Source organism: Dipodomys merriami, unplaced genomic scaffold, assembly GCF_024711535.1.
Source record: "Dipodomys merriami isolate MVZ:Mamm:240054 unplaced genomic scaffold, mDipMer1.0.p SCAF_8, whole genome shotgun sequence".
Taxonomy (NCBI): Eukaryota; Metazoa; Chordata; class Mammalia; order Rodentia; family Heteromyidae; genus Dipodomys; species Dipodomys merriami.
In genome coordinates this window covers 16,277,595-16,292,044 of record NW_027206401.1, presented here as the reverse complement: position 1 = coordinate 16,292,044, position 14,450 = coordinate 16,277,595, and the positions used below count along the sequence as shown (strand labels likewise).

Here is a 14,450-nt window from a genome sequence, read left to right as displayed (position 1 = left end):
CTCATGTCTCATTACAGGGTTATAAGAAAAAGAAAATGGGGGTGTGGCTCAGCAGAGATTGCTTTCTTTCTTTTGGTAGAGCTGAGAAGGAAACCCAGAACCTCACACATGCTAAGCATATCCTCCGTTACTGATCCACCTCCTAGTCCTGAGGTTTCCGTATTTGTTTGCTGCAGACTGGGTGGCTTAATCCACAAGAATTTATTTTCTCACCATGCTGGAGCCTGGAAGTCTGAGATCAAGGTATTGGCAGGTTAGTTTCTTCTGAGGATTTCTCTCACTTCTAGATGGCTGCTTTCTTCTTGCCTTCTCTTTTCTCTGTGCTAGTCATGTCTTCATTCTCTCTTCCTCTCTCCCTCTCCCCCCCTCCCCTCTTTTCCCCATACCCCCCTCTGGTTATACTAGAGTTTGAACTCAGGATTTTTCCCTTGGAGGCAGGGGCTCTACCACTTAAACCACACCCAGCCTTAATTTGCCTTAGTTATTTTTTAAGAAAAGATCTTACATTTTTTCCCCTGGGCTGATCATAGACTGAGGTCTTCCTAATGAAACCTCGCACACAGCTAGAATTACAGGTGTCTGCCACCACACTTAAACTTGTTTAGTTAACTCTGTGCACATTGGCCTCAAACTGCTGTCTTCTCAATCTCTGTCTCCCAAGTAGCTAGTATTAATAGGTGTGGGCTTGCAGTTCCTGTTTTTAGGAGATCAGAGTGTCCCGATATCCTCATAACCTTAGACACTTCCTTAAAGACTAGCATATTCTGATGCTTCTTGGGGTTTAAGCGTTCTGAGTATAGATTTAACAGGGCTAATGGTTTCACTTGTTAGTTTCTGCAGCAACTCCAACTTGAAATGTATGGCCCTTGGGCTCACTATTTTAATATTTTTTGAACTTGAGAGAGGAAGTCAGTAGGGGTTCATGCCTCTTCACTCCCTCAAATATTACATTAGATAATATCACTGAAGTAAATGCTGCTTCATATTTGGGTCTCCTCTGGAATCATTAATATTCTTCATTTTACATTAGATTTCCTCCATGGCTCAATTTCCTTTGCACATCTGTTAATTCTCCATTGTCTTACACATAAGCATGTTTTTCTAAAGGGCCCATGAGAGGATTTTAACCTGTGGTAGCTAAAATATGAAATTGTGAGGACAAGAGTGTGTTACTTAATTCAATTTCAGGTCTTTGGCTTGCAGGCTGATTTCTGGGAAAAACAGATTTCTGGGAATAACAGTGACGTGGGTAGCAAATGTACCAAATCCAGGTTCATTGTGAGAAAAGTCAGAAAGTTGTCATTTAAATCCTTCCTTTGGCTCTTCCCATCTACCAGGTCTTTAGCTGGCAGAGATCTCCACATGTTTGGCATTGATTTGCTCCCCTCATTGTCCCCCCCCTCATCCCCCCCACTCTCGTGCTGAGTTGTATTTTCTTAGGGAACCTGGAGCATTATAACCTGGTCACAAGCCTCATTCCTTCATCCTTGAGCTCATACTGTGGGTGTTCACGTTGAAGCCATCTAGCCAGTCTGCTGCTGCAATGCTTTACATGTTCTTACATAACATTTCCTTCTTTGGCCTTGCCTTAGAAAACTCAAATAGTTTTTATTGGAGTCGTCATCTAAGAGAAAAGGTAAAGGTACATACTTTCTGCACAAAAGAATTCAATCTGGAGATCCAAGTCCCTCTTTGTGAATGCATATGTATTTTCTTCTTCATTTTAACCCATCATCCTCTTGAGTTTCTATTGAAGTGCATGGCTTCTGGAAGCCTTTGCTGGCTAGGAAGATTGTAGTAGTCATATGACACTACTTCCAAGAACACTAAACTTTATTGTGTTTGTGAATAAATATAGCAAAGTGAAACTCACTGAAAGCTATTGGGTAATGCGGGGTAGGGTGGCTGAAGTGAGTGAGAACCATTGGTGTACACTTAAAAAATGAATGATGGGAATGCGGGACTCATCCTGTGGGGGAGGAGGAAGTACTAATAGGAAGTGGGGTGGGAAGTGGAGAAGATGAAGGAGGGTGAATATGAAAAAAAAGAATTGGGGGGCTGGGAAGGTGGCTCAGTGGTAGAGTGCTTGCCTTGCATGCCAGAGGCCCTGGGCTCGATTCCTCAGCACCACATAAGCAAAAAGAAAAAAGCTGGAAGTGGCGCTGTGGCTCAAGTGGTAGAGCGCTAGCCTTGAGCTGAAGAGCTGAGGGACAGCGCCCAGGCCCAGAGTTCAGGCCCACGACTGGACCCCCCCCCCCAAAAAAAAAGAAAGAAAAAAAAGAATCTATGTGCATATACAAAAATGGAACAGTGGAGCTTGTTTTAAAGGGTTTGGGAAGATGTGTGTGTGTGTGTGTGTGTGTGTGTGTGTGTGTGTGTGTGTGTGTGTGCGTGCGTGCGCGCTCGCGTGCGCACCTTGGCTGGTTGGCAGTTCCCTGTCAGCAAGCCGGATGTCAGCTGAGCATGCCTTCCCAGCTTCCTGCATTCCCTGGTGATTGGGAAGTGATCAGTATTCTGTATATCCACAGAAGAACTTAGGGATTCAATGATGAATCAGAAATGGACTTCATAGACTTTTTTTTTTTGGCATCACTAGGAATTGAACCTGGCCCTTAGGCTTTCCTAGAAAAGTGCTCTACTGTGAGCAATATGTCAACCTTGTTCAATTTTCTGAATTCATTTTTTTTCTTGGCCACTGATACTTTAGAATCATTATTTCCATTTTCATATTCTTTCTCCTTTGAAGTCACTTACCTACCATTTTTTTTCCTGGCCTGGAGGGAGAGGCCCAGCCTGCAGAGCTGAACACTGCAGAGTGGGAATAGGGTTAGTGCTCAGCACGCCCTGAACACACAGATTTGAGACTTGCAGCCCGAGTGCACATAAATCCTTACCATGCATGCAAATGGTTCATGGCAGCATTTGAAGTGAACGAACACCTTTTACCATGTTGGTTAGTGCAGTTAAAAAATCCTCTACAGCAACACGTCAAGCTCCCTCTATGTACCAGGGAGCACTGGCCTGGTAGGTGCTTCCCCTGGTAGGGGAAGGTGCCAAAGCTGGGCTTTGAGACCCGCTGAGGTCTCCACAAGTCACCCCAGCTGCCAGCATCTCCGTGCTTCCTGCTTGGCTTCTTCCGAGCCCCTGCGTTTTATTTGTCACTCTGTTACTAAGAAAACAATATTATTTGTGTAGGCGAAAAGGCAAGGGACATAAAAAGAGGACTGTCCAGTTTACCTCCCTGCTCTAGTTTTTTCTTAGAAACTTCATGGGACTGAGCTTTTCTTAGTGTTCTCTCTCTCTTCTCCCCCTCCTCCCCCTCCTCCCCTTCCCCTTCCCCTCCTTTCTCTGTTACCCTCCTCTCCCTTGTCTCATTCTCTTCCTTTCCCCTTCTCCCTCTCCTCTTTCTTCCTCTCCCCTCTCCTCCCCTCTCATCTTTCCTCTCTCTCACCTCAGAAGCCTTGGGTAGGTTATCTAGGACTTGTCACGTCTACACTAATGCTTCCTGCAGGAAGGAGGTTAATTGGGAGTTGACAGTAATTGCTTTAGTGATGTAGTGACCTGTAGACCTAGCATGTCTGCTTCACTGTCTCTTATCTCAAGGAGATATAAAAATAACAAAACATCCCAATCAAAGATAATTGAAGTAAACTTGGGTTTCAGCTTGACCTTGAAGAATTCCGGCAGGGCTGTGGGAATGAACATCCCTTGGATCTTCTTGATTTGTGTCCATTCCCATCAATGCAAAGCCAGCCTTGATTAGTAATGCTAATGGCCGGAAACCACCACCACTCCCCAAAGCCTTGCAACTCATTTCACGGGGGATAACCCATGGGAGGCTCTTCTTACCGCATGCAGTTTATTTCTGAACCCTGTCACCCTTTTAAAGAAGCATTACAAATAATTTTCTGACAGTATGTGGTCTGCAAGCCCCGAAGTTTATTAGGAACAATCAAACCAAGAGCACTTTGGGTCTCCTGTGAGTTTGTTGACTTTTGTGCTGGCAGATACCATGATAGTTAAGAGAATAGGCTTAGACTTTCAACCCCTCAAACAAGAAAAAATGAGCGTGATGAGTATAAAAATGCCCCTCTCAGAAAACCTACATGTGCTGCAAAGCAGCTCTTTTATGACAAAGAATTCTGTATTTCCCATTAATTCAGCTCTGGCATCTTGTTCATTTGCAGCTGCTTATCACATCAGTAGTACCTCCTTGTCCTGGTATTGCCATAGGTTGCTTGGCCTGGCTTGTTCCAGTACGTAGAAACACAGGCCCCTCTCTGGGCGGGTTGAAGGAGACCTTGGAGAATTGAATCTGGTCTCACCTGGACTGGGCTTCAGTCCAGCACATGTTTTATGAACCATTCAGGAATTGGTCCTTCCTATCTGAGTTTAGTCTCAAAGATGCTGGTTAAATGACCATTTCTGGTATTATAATCATGTCTTGTAAAGACTTCGTGAAGATATTATAGGTACCAACCTATTCAACAATCTCTAAAAGCTGTTTTATTTGTTGATAGAGACAGTATGGTATCTGCTGGCTTAAAAGCTACTATAAAAATGGAATTCACATTTTCAAATACAAAATCCAAAAAGGAAAAGTGTACTGATGTTATTTTCAAAAAGTAATTTTCAAAAACCATTATCAATCAATATACTAGCTAAGTCTAAGTTATCTTGAGGACCATTTTTGCTATGTATGTAATTAAGATCAGCATACCCCTAGAATTCATAAAACATTTTCATTTTGACTTTTATTTTTGTTCATGTGTTAGAGGTACCGGGCTGGAACTTGTGGCTTTGCACTTGCTAGGTCAAATGTACTATGTATGACTTGAGCCACATCCCTCGTCCTTCTGAATTTTAAATGTAAGAGACTGACTTAAATGGGAGGCAAACATGCTAACATTACTTGCTAATGTTAATATATATTAAAGTAACACATAAGGGAAGACAATTTGATTTTATTTGAGATTATAATGAAAAACACTTGTTTTTGTTTTTTCTTTTTGCTGGTACTAGGGTTTGTACTCAGGGGCCTCACTCTCATTCAGAACACTTGCTTACAACTGGTGCTCTACCACTTGAGCCGTGCCTCTAGCCCGATATTCTTTCTTTTATCAGTCATAGGGCCTGAACTTTGTCAAACATTGGACCTGGGCGCTGTCCCTCAGTTCTTTAGCTCAAGACTAGCGCTCTACCACTTGAGCCACAGCGCCACTTCTGGCTTTTTCTGCTTCTGTGGTGCTGAGGAATCGAACCCAGGGCCTCATGAATGCAAGGCAGGCACTCTACCACTGAGCCACTTTGCCAGCCCAAGCCCAGCATTCTTTTAATTAATTGGAAATGAAGTATCAAGAGCACAGACCTATCTGCCTGTGCTGGCTTTGAACTGTGATCCTCCAAGTCTCAGCCTACTGAGTTGTCAGAATTATACGTAGGAGCCACGTGTGCCCAGCAGGGATAATTTAAAAAACCCTGGCTTTGTTCTACACACGGTGGAGTTAACTTTAAAATATACTTAATATTCCTTCATTCTCTCTATTAAATTTTTATGCCAACTCTTTTCTATCTTCTTTAAGTCTCTGCTGATGTTTTAAGTTTTTAAAAATCCTTCCTGCATAGAACTAAGGATGTAAGTTGTCTTAGAGGGAAAGTTTGTAGTTAAAAATTCAGCATGATCAATAAACAAAATAAGCCAAGTATTTCCCTATTAGAGAAAAAAAACTCCTATAATTAAAAGCAAGTTGCCTGTCAATCCCTTTTCTAGTAGTTAAACATTGATTAAATAGATGAACCTGATAGAGAACCAAAATGCTTTTCAGCCAGGTTACATATTCTCTCCTAAATGAGAACCACACATTTGCACATGTTCATACTAATTCAGATTAGTCAGCTTTCTGGATGCTTTCCCAAACACAACAAATAATCACACTTTACAAAATTTGATTATAGGTAAAATTTTACTTTTAATGACACTGTAGGAAAACCCACACCTTTATATTCAGATTGTAAACACAGAAGTTCAAGTCTGTAATTATTTGTGGTAGGCTGAGCCCACTGTGTATAGCAAGTACTGGGGTCTGGGGTCAAAGATGGTATGGACTAAGGGTTGACCTTGCCCTCCAAAGGTTTCACAGTCTAGAGTGAGTAAATTTCTTAGCTGTAGCAACAAGTAGATTAAAATGAGACATGAGGAGAGTAAACCAACACATGTGTCCAAAGCTGAGAGATGTAGCCACAAAGAGGAAGGAGATAATTGTAAGGAGTGGGAGGTCCTGCTGGAAGACTTCCCAGAAATGATGATATCTGAGCTCTGGTTTGAAGAATGACTAAGAATTTATTGGATATGCAAGTTAATGATGCTTTTACCTGCAAGTAACTAGATAGTCCACATACCTACCTGGCTTATTTGTCCACTTCAGTCAAGCCTCTGCTTAAATAACCACCCCTCAGCCAAGCTTTGGGAATAATCTATGTGAATTTAACCAGCTTTTTGTCTTCTGTTCCCTTCCTTGCTGATCTTTGCCATAATGATGGTCACTTCTAATCATATTATAATATGTTTATTTTTTTACCTATGTAGTATATATATGCTTAGACTTGGTTTAAATTCTGTGAGCCAGGAAGGTTGTGTGGTTTATTTTCTGCTGACTCCAAGTACCAGGAGTATTATATATGTAGTTACGTATTAGTCACATGCAATCTATCCAGTTGTGGCTTAAGCACTACAGAGGCTTACTATCTCATCAAACACCATGAAGCCTGTAGAGAGGCAGTGTCAGGGTGGTGTTGCTCAGTATTATTATTTGAACTCTATTTTCCCCTTTTCTAGCTTTCCTGGGTCCCCTTTCTTGAGCTTGGACTTGTCCACTGAGGTCATAATACTGCTACCAAAGCACCAAGGAACCCATTCTTTGAATTCACGAAGAAGACTAAAGCATCACAGGGAGCCCTCCCCAAGGGTGCCTCTCCTGCTCAGGCAATGCTCCATTCTGGGCATTCCACAGCAGATTCCCCCTCGTGTCCCCATGTTTAGAACTACCGCATGGCTAAAAGTAGCTGCGTGGGTGGCCAGGAAAGCAGGTAGAAGAGAAGGAAGTATGGCCACCACGAAAGTTTAGATTAGTCATGGTTTACCCTTAGGGGTTGGATGCATCGCTGCCCAGACAAAATCAGAAGTTCCAAGAAATGTCGTTAAGTACTAGGTTTTGAGAGTAACAGTAAAATGTCAAGTAAGTGAAAATAAATAGGATTTTGAGGCAATTTTTAGACATTATGAAATATATGCCATAAATCTTGGGGAGACTAATTTTGGACAATGGGCTACTGCAGTGAAGAAAGACATGCTTTTCCACTCATTGTCTCCGGATACCTTTGTCAATTCCTTCTCACCAAAATCATTATAAATCTGACATCTAGAGAAACTTTCTCAGAGAAAATCAGATTTCTTACACAGTTGGTTCATGTTTAATTTCTGAAAGGCCCTACAAAATCTGTCAGAAGTGGTTCTTATTTTAGACCCCTGACTCAGAAATCCAGACAGCTGGGTCTAATAAATAAAATCTCCTTTTAGTATCCTCCTCCCTAGAAATTGTACAAAATTGTGAGCTTCTTTGTTCCATTTCAGAGTTCATCATCTCTGGGAATGCACACACATGCACACACACACACACACACACACACACACACATACATACCCCACTCCACTCAGAAAATGAAGATATCTTCTTTCTATTTTTAAATCATAAGTAAAATATGTATTTGAAATTTGAAAGCAAGAAAAGCTAGAATTGAAGGCCTGGCATAGTGCCTCATGGCTGTTATCCCAAGTCTAGATGAAGAACAAAGTTATAGGGACCTGGTCTCAATAAATTAGCTAGGTAAGATGGTATATGTCTATAATCTCAGCTTCCTTTCTGAGTAGAAGGATCATTGTCCAAGACCATCCTAAGCAAAAGCTGTATGACCCTATCTATAAAAAGGCTGAGAGCATGGTTCAAGTGGTAAGACTAAGTGTAAAGACCTGCGATCAAACTTCAGTACTTCAAACAAAGAAAACAAGCTATACTTGGTCTTCAGTAATGAGTATTTTCTATGAAATAGACATGATTCCTGTCCTTAGAAATAGGAGTCCTCCAGCCAGTCTTCAGAATATCCTTGTTTTGGGGCAGGATACAGTGTGGTGTTGACACACACACACACACACACACACACACACAGAGAGAACACTATTCATTTTATTCTTTCTCTGCACAACTTCATCTACTTTTTCTCTTTTTTTAATCCCATATCTTCAACTCAATTGTGTATGTACACGAAAAGAAAAAAAATAGAAATTTTAGGGCCTCCCTGCAATTACTACAGTTCTTTTGGGTATACTGAAGTAACTCTCCCCTGCTTTGGCCCCAATCCGTGTACTATGTTCATGGAAGGAAGGACTCATTGGTCTTCCTACACTCTGTGGTCACCATGGGAATGGTTTGCTTATTTCACCAGGCATACCGCTGTTGGGCAGACTTCCACTCATCATGTGTTTTCTCACCCTATTAGGGATACTGAGAAACACAGGTAAGACTGCCAGAACACCAGGGAGGAAGAGGAGAAGATGGGAGAGGGTGAGAAGGGGATGGAACAACAGTTCTTACATAGTGTTGCTCACTTAGCTCATTCTCTCTTCCCTTTAAAAGAAAGTCTGTTTATTCATACCTCTGATATGTATGTTACTCACCCATGGGGAGAACACATACTAGGGGGGTTGGGGCCACATTGGTGACTTTTGGCCCTACCTGAGGAGGGTGAAGAGAGCCTCAAAAGAAGGAGCATTCAGCACTCATCTGCTTGCTTGTGTATATGAGCTGTTCTGGGTTTCTTATCACTTTTTCTGTTGTCCACCTAGAGGAAATAGGATAGGATGAGTCTCGAAGCTGGAGAGGATTAGTCACAGCTGTTTGGATGGACGCATGGGTTAGAGGATCTGGTGCCAGGCTGTGCCAGCCCAAAGTGTAGACCCTAAGTGAAAACTGGTATGCTTTCAGGGAGGTTCCCTCTTACCTCTTTGTTTTGCCTGGAAAATCAGCTACAAGATAAGAAGACTGATTACATACCAAGACGAACGACTGAGCAGAAAGATGACCAGTAAGGTGAGCCTGCAAGTGGGCCCAGGACCCTGGTTATAGCACAAAAAAAAAATTTGCATCCTCAAGTCAACAAAGAAAGCCATCTTCAGATGGACTGAGAGAGGAACATTTTTGTCTGAATCTCTGGAAATAGGAACTAGTGCCTGTCTCTTCTTACCCCAGAGCTCTAGAAAAGACACCACAAACTCAGATGGCTTTGCTGTGGCCTCTGGCTTTGGTTTCAAGCCTGTGAAGCAGCAGTCTGCTTGTGCTTTCTGAGACTTTTCATTCTCCCTTACCTTAGGGGCAAGTCCCCCAAACAACCCAGGAGCCTGAAAACGTACAGGACAAGAGCAAACCTCTACTGTGTGTTCGCTGTGGGCCAAGCTCAGCGCTCTCACAGTGTGACTGAGGTTCCTCTCCTCGCCCCGAGGGGCAGGTGGGAGTCTCCATCATCCCAACCTTATTTTACAGACAGAACCAGCTTTGTTTCACAACTTGTTTGCCTGAGTTTATGCAGCTACTAAAGAGTGCTTTGAAACCAACGCAGCAGTTGAACGCAAACACCACATGAGTGGAATGATTCCTATTAGAAACTTTCTCAGGCAAACCAAACTGAATTTGTTTTTTTTTTTGGTCAATCCTGGGGCTTGAACTCGGCCTGGGTGCTGTCCCTGAGCTCTTCAGCTCAAGGCTAGCACTCTACCACTTGAGTCACAGCACCACTTCTGGTTTTCTGGTGGTTTATTAGAGATAAGAGTCTCAAAGACTTTGCTTCCCCAGGCTGGCTTTGAACCAGGACCCTCTGATCTCAGCCTCCTGAGTAGCTAGGATTACAGGCATGAGCCACCGACGCCCAGCCAAACTAAACTTTTCTTTTTGGCTTCTGATTCATAAGACAGGATTCAGTGGTGCACAGAGAGCCTGAGCAGACCAGAATGTCCAGTGTTGGAGAATGTTCGAGAAGAAAGAAAGAAAGAATTGTCTCATTAGTTCCCACAAGGCTGTGGGCTTTGCTGTCTTGTCTTGATAATTTCCCTCACACTCTAGAAACCACTGTTTAAACATCTTTCCTACCTTGTCTTCTCATTTCAACAACTGCATATTGTCTAAACTGCCACAGGTTCATCCACCAGTGTTTGTCTTTAGTATGTAAAAATAATATTTTTATCCATTCAAATTAGCAACATTAAAAATAAAGGTTGCAAATGTATTCCATATCATGTGAAATAATCTCTAGCTTTCCAAGAACACCAAGTTCATAACTACACAATTGCAAAAAATACTTTGGACAAGAAATGACCCAGCGCCTTCTACCAGACCCATGGTATCTTACCGCTTGAATTATGCTTACTCAGTAAAATCTAAGCATTTCTGAAAGCCAGTCGTTTTGCTCTACCAACACTGAGTTTTCAATGAAAACTGCTTTCCTTTTAAAATTTGTAATGTATTCTGCAATGGTATTTGACAAGGATCTGAGGTGATATAAGTCAAATCAGTTAATGTGACAAAATAAGTCCCAGGCCTTGGTACTGTGTAGAAAGGCCTACTGTAAGTAATCTTGTTTCTTCCAGTGTTTTCTGTTTTATGATAGGAGAGTAGCAGAGAGACATTCTTACCCTTTTTAATAGAAAAGAAAGGGAAGGCAGGAAGATGGGCAGAAATCTAGCTAGATACTATGGTACATTCCGTTAGTCTGTGTGGAGTGCCGAACATCCGTCACTGTGTTGTCCATTCCCTGGGACTCACTAACTGTGGGAGTGGGACTGCAAATTCAAGGCATTTTTCGGCTACTGGAAGTCTCTCATCACTGCAGCTTTACTTCTAAAGTGTGTTGCAAATTGGCAGTTTACTCTATTCCCCTGAAACCTTCTGCCAATATACATTTTTCGCCTGTCTTCAATTACAACCTCTCGTTAGAATTTTCACTAGGGGAAGCTATTTGCTATTGGTAAATGTTGGGTTTTCCTCCAGTTTTGTACCTATTCATGGGCAAATCTTCTCTACGCATTTTTGTATATATTTTGTACTGATCCACACATGAAAGACATTCTTCAGGACAAAGCTTTCCAAACAGGGTGCTATCATGAACTATAAGTGAGTCGAGGTGTATCGATCACCCCTGCTTCTGAGAGCCTCACCACAGTCTGAATCAGCCATGTCCTCTAGCAGAGACTTTTAATCTTCCTTTGCTACCTGAAAGGGTAACTTGGGGCATTTGTTCCATGACACATCTGGGTGGCAAAATCCTGAATCCTCTTTCCTACATGTCCAATGTGAAGAATAAGCTCCCCACACCTCCTTCTGTACCTCCTTTGCATTAGCACCTCAATAAGTACATGTTAGCTTCACCATACGTCCACTTTGAACAACTGGTTATACCCAACATACCAAGGTTAGCCCCAAAATGTATGTGATCAAAGAGCATACTGTGAATCCACCTCTGGCACCATGGATCATTCTGGGCTATCTGATCATCCTTTCTATTCTGTCTGCTCAGGTGGCTGTAATTTCTGTTGTTTTATATCTTACTTTGCCAGCACATCAGTGGTCCCATTATATTGATTTGCCCTTATTCCTGTAGCTTCATGGATGAGCATAAGGGGAATAAATGACTTCTCCCCTCAAGGCCCTCTCATAATGCACACCACCTTGCAAATTACGCCCCTCTTGACCAGCATGGCTCTCTAGGCAGTAAAAGAAACCTTCAGATATCATTCTCTGCCAGAGAACACTGCCACCACCAGAGGCCAACTCCAGGGAATTTGGATACTATTGGTGAGAACGAACACATAAAGGCCATCATTCTCATGTCTCAGGTCCTGTTGGACCATCTCAACAAATGCTGCAGACTGCAAGAAGATAGAGAAGTAGGAGGTTTGAGCAAGAGGGGTGAGGTTTCAGGCTGCCGACACAGGGAGGTCACAGGCACAGCTTCTGGGGATTCCGTTCTCAAAGTCTGAGAGCCAGCTGAACACAGGAACTTATTTGATCTATTCTGTGCTTCATGACAGGTCAGTTCCTAGGAGAAAAGTAGAAAAGGGAAACCAGGTGCATGGGAAAAATACATGCTCGAGGATGAAGGGGAAGAGCCACTTTGTTTTTATAAATACTCCCACTCTCAGTACCCTGTGTGGGAGACCTCATCCAATGAAGAAAGCATTCATTCCTCTCAACACTGCTACACTGGGGTATACACCTCACTGTGGGGATGAGTCCCAAACCTAGACCAATGTACATAAGCTGAAGTGCTGGGAAAGACTTAAGTAACAAAGGGAGTATGAGTCCGGGGTGCAAGACAAGATTCAGGCATGACAAACAGCAAAAAGTCCATGTTGCTCCTGTAGCCAGTCTATGTGCATAGTCTAATCCTTCCAAGATGCTCGATATTCCACAAATGGATTCATGTCTAACAAAGACAGAGCAGATTCTTCCATTCTGTTCCTCTCTGCCACCTTGTTGTGTCATGATCGATCCAGAGAACCAGCTGGATGGTTTCTTTCCATGTAGGTCTACTTCTCCTCTCCTTTGTCTGTTTGCTTGTTTCTAGAATTTTTCACCAAAAAGTCTCCATATTTCTATGAAGTATAGGCTTTTCTTTTTTTAAAAATTTAATTTAATTTTATTTGTGAACATACTGTACAGAGGAGTTACAATTACATGGGCAGGATAATGCGTACATTTCTTACCAAGCATTGCAGCCTCCTCCTTTTGTTTACCCTTCACGTCCCTTCCCAGCCTCCCCCCTCCCCCCAATCCCAATCCTTCTCCTTCCCCCCCTTCCACCCCCCCCCCCCCCCGCACCAACGTTGTAAAGCTCGTTTTGGACATGACAACTTGTACTTCTCATTGTTGCAACAGGTCCACCTGTATCCTTAAACAACTGGTTTTTCCCCATCTCCTCCACAAGTTATACTGACATCAAATATAGTGAAAGCAGGGGTTAAGTATAGGCTTTTCTAAGGAACTCAGAAGTAGCTGTGACAGCCTCTCACATTTATTTTGTTCAATCATTCTATTGTTAATCCATTCAAAGCTATTTAATACCCATATATGCAAAAGCATTTTTTTAATGTAATTTTTTTTAATTTTTTATTTTTTATTGTGAAAATACTGTACAGAGGGGTACAATTAGATGGGCAAGATAATGAGTACATTTCTTATCAAGCATTGTAGCCTTCTCCTTTGTTTCCCCTTCCCATCCCTTCCCAGCCTCCCTTCCCCCCCCTCCCACCCAATCCTCCCCCCCCCCCCCCCCCCCCCGCCACCAAAGTTGTAAAGTTCGTTTTCGACATGACAACTTGTACTTCTCATTGTTGCAACGGGTCCACCTGTATCCTTATTTAAACTACTTGTTTTTCCCCTTCCCCTCCACAAATCATACCAACATCAAATACAGTGAAAGCAGGGGTTATACCATGGGGGAGGGACATACAAAGCAACAAAGAAATAATCTTATAAATGTGTTAGAAACAATTACATGAAAGAAAAAAAACATTTGAATACATATCTTAGGGTTCATTTTCCTAACATCACTTACCTGACCTTTTTTGCTTGACTCAGACATATACTAGATATTGCAAATAAGGGAAACCATGGGACCTATGTTTCTTTGAGCTTGGCCTACTTCACTTAATATAATTTTTTCCAAGTCTTTCCATTTCCTAACAAGTGGGGCAATGTCATTCTTTCTGATGGAGGCATAGAATTCCATTGTGTATATATACCACATTTTCTTGATCCATTCATCTACTGAGGGGCATCTGGGTTGGTTCCAGATCTTACCTATAGTAAATAATGCTGCAATAAACATAGTCGTGCTGGTAGCTTTAGTGTGGTCTTGTTTGTAAACCTTTGGGTAAATGCCCAAAAGTGGGATTGCTGGGTCATAGGGGAGCTCTAGGTGGAGTCTTTTGAGGAACCTCCATACTACTTTCCAAAGTGGTTGAACAAGTTTATACTCCCACCAACAAAGAAGTAAAGTTCCCTTCTGTCCACATCCTCTCCAGCATCTGTTGTTATTAGAATTCTTGATTTTTGCCATTCTAACTGGGGTGAGGTGGTATTTTAATGTTGTTTTGATTTGCATTTCTTTTATGGTTAGGGAGGTTGAGCATTTCTTCATGTGTCTATTGGCCATCCTTCTTTCCTCTTCAGAGAAGTTTCTCTTTAAGTCTTTAGCCCACTTATTTATTGAGCAGTTGTTTCTTTGAGGATTTGTTGTTGGGGGATTTAATTTTTTGAGTTCCAAGTATATTTTAGATATGAGACCCTTGTCTGTGGGCTTTCTATTGATCTTGCGAGCTATGTCCTTTGCCATGCAGAAGCTCT

The 14,450-nt window shown here is 42.2% G+C and overlaps 1 protein-coding gene across 3 annotated transcripts in view; it reads left to right on the top strand.

The window, feature by feature from the left end:
• Positions 1-14,450, top strand: part of Aig1 (androgen induced 1) — a 216,818-nt gene that overhangs the window by 48,961 nt on the left and 153,407 nt on the right. The gene's annotated exons all lie outside the window — the stretch shown is intronic.